Source organism: Pollicipes pollicipes, unplaced genomic scaffold (assembly GCF_011947565.3).
Source record: "Pollicipes pollicipes isolate AB1234 unplaced genomic scaffold, Ppol_2.1 Scaffold_7231;HRSCAF=8579_pilon_pilon_pilon, whole genome shotgun sequence".
NCBI classification, from domain to species: Eukaryota; Metazoa; Arthropoda; class Thecostraca; order Pollicipedomorpha; family Pollicipedidae; genus Pollicipes; species Pollicipes pollicipes.
Genome location: NW_023597034.1, coordinates 31,810,416 through 31,813,295, shown reverse-complemented (window position 1 = coordinate 31,813,295; position 2,880 = coordinate 31,810,416).

The following is a 2,880-nucleotide window of genomic DNA, read 5'->3' as shown; positions in this document are numbered from 1 at the left end:
TCGCGCTGATGTCATCGCCCGGCCAGCCGGATCCTGCGCCAATGACCGCGGCCGCTCCCCCGCGATGACGTCACAGCGGCAGGGTGACGTCAGCAAGATGTCCGACGCCGCGCTGGTGACAAGGTGCGAGGGCGGCCGGCGTCGGCGGAAGGTGGCGTGACCGTGAGGTCTGGGTGCAAGACGCCGCACGACCCTGCTGCTGAAGCATGCCCGCTTTCCGGAAACGTCGGCGGTTCTCTAATAATAGCTGGTGAGCGAGTGTTTTGTGCATAGTTGAACAGAGAGATCGAAAAATGGCCGAGTGAATGAATGAACGAGCCCGTATATTGGGACAAACCCCGGTCAAGAAAAATCGCGTAAAAATCAGGCTTCGCAGGCGATGTTGTCATGCATGGCAAAAAACGACGGTGCAAGTCAGGTGGTTGGGGGGGGGGGGGGGAGGGCAAGGGCGGTAACATACCCCTGGCAATTGTTGCATTTATTCCATGGCATCGCATGAAAAAGGGAAAATATTAGTACCCATCTGCATGATACCTCAAGAAATCCATCATCACTGACGAAAATGACCTTTTCCCATACATAGGGGACAGGTGGAACCGTGGCACCTAATCGACTATTCGTCTTAACTTTCGGCGCAGTGAAAGAACGAAGCCAGAAAACGAAAACACAGTGCTACCCTGGCCATCTTGGCCTCAGGAATCCTCAGAGAGCAGGCCCGACTTTGATACCACATCTCCATGCAAGCGGTTCGAATCCTTTCCCAAGCTTCGCACCACCGCAGAAAGAGGAAAACATAGGTGGTGATCGGCAATGACAAGCCTTTACGTGGAATGACGCAAAATGTCGATAGTATTTGATTGTCTGACTGTGGAAGAGTTTTCCAACCTATCACTTCGGTCTCATTGATCGTACAGTTCGCTACGGGGCGCCTAGGTGCCGGGTCAGTGTCCCCCCCCCCCCCCCCCACCAATTCTCAGACAAGTGTAAAACTCAGCGGCAGTCGAACACATACGTCATGCGTCCATCGTGTACAAAACACATAACTATCTACAGCTACTGCCGTCAAAAAGAAAAACAACTGTACATTGTCTGCCAAAACTGACTTAACAATTTGAAATGCAGTCGCAACGGAATGAGGCAATGATAGTGCAAGCATTGACAGACATCAAGGACGCGAAGGAACCAGTGCAACCTTCGACTCAAACGAACCCAAAAGCGCAAAGATGCAAATAGCCATGGGGTCTCCTTCACCGATAAGGGTAAGGGTAAGAGTCGCTTTCACCGTATGAAAGAGACCAGAGCTTTTCTCGGTTTCATGAGTCTACGGACTGAACCGGGAAGTCTCCAGAAGACCACGATTTGGCCTGAGTCGGACGAAAGCTTGGCAACAAAAACGGATCAGCGTTAATGGGAAGCCCCCAACAACTGAAGCAGCGGTATATGCTACATTTCACGCTGCGGCGTCATGGCTGACTAAAATGTGATGCATTCATACCGATCATGCGCGGGGATTTCTTTCCCCTTGACGGATTGGACCAGACTCGATTTGCACTTTGTGACAAAACGCGCGTTGGTGGTTGGGTCGAATTCAAAATTAGCGGGTTGTATCCGACTGCATGCTAAAATTCTCTCACAGACTGCACCAGACGGGACCAATCCATCGCCCACCCTCGGACAGGCCAGCCGGCTCAGCGCCACGTCACTGGCAGACCAGACCGGACTGGAGGGCCGGGTGGCAGCGGACGGGCCGGGCCGGAAGAGCACGACGTCCCCGGCGGACCTGGTTCAGCGGTCCAGGGTTAGCGGGCCGTGTGGCAGCGGACGGACCGGACCGGTACAGCACGACGTCCCCGGTGGACCTGGTTCAACGGGCCTGGGTTAAAAGCTAGCCATGGTGGAACGTGACATGCTGAAGCCGCCACCGTTAGCGACGCCTGCCCGAACTAAGTATTGAACAGGCCGAAGCTGTGTCCGCCGTGGATGGGGTCGGAGGCGGGGGCGGGACTTACAGACGTGGGTGAAGTCGTGCTCCAGACATAAATCTAACCGTGTTCTATGCAATGCGCGTACAAACACGCTTCAGTGACCTATTCGGAAAGCCGCGAACACCCATGAGGCGCCACCAGTGCCATTCCCAGGCGAGGGGCGGCGAGGGACGCCGCGGTGCCGGACGGTTCAGGTCACTGACGTGCCAACGGCTACTTTCTCAGGTGGTTATGGTCGGCGATGGGCGCAGTCCGCCGGCCGTCCCCGTCATTTGTTCCGCCGCGCGCAGCCCACCCCGCTATGGAAGCGGCGCCGGCCAGGACCGTCCGGACGAGGTGCCGGTGCGTGAGTGGCTCGAGTGCCGCGCAGGGATTATTTACGCTCGACTGTTGCCTGCCGCTGCGACGCAGGCAACAGGCCTGTTGCCATCGTCTGCAGCTTGGGGTCGACGCAGCGCGGCTCCGGGAGGCGGTCCATGTCGCATGCGTCGGGGCGCGATCCGTGCCGCATGCGTCGGAGCGGATCACGCCGCATGCGTCTGGGCGCGATCCACGCCGCATGCATCGGAGCGCGATCCATTCCGCATGCATCGGAGCGCGATCCGTGCCGCATGCGTCGGGGCGCAATGTTGAGCGTCATGCGTCAGAACGTGAAGCAGCGAGCGGCGATGCGTTCGTTCCAGGGCTGAACCAGATGAGCAGTGTGCGTCGAGGTTTGAATGACGCGACTTCCTGGACCGTTCCAGCTGCTGGTCCCATCACGCTCCGCCGCCATTTCCGGTATCGGCTGCTGCCACGCCCGGCGCGCGTACGGTGGTCGGGGTTCAGCGGATCCGAGCATACTGATGAAGGCGGCGCCCGTCGCAGGACGACGCCCCGACGGATGTGCTGTCTG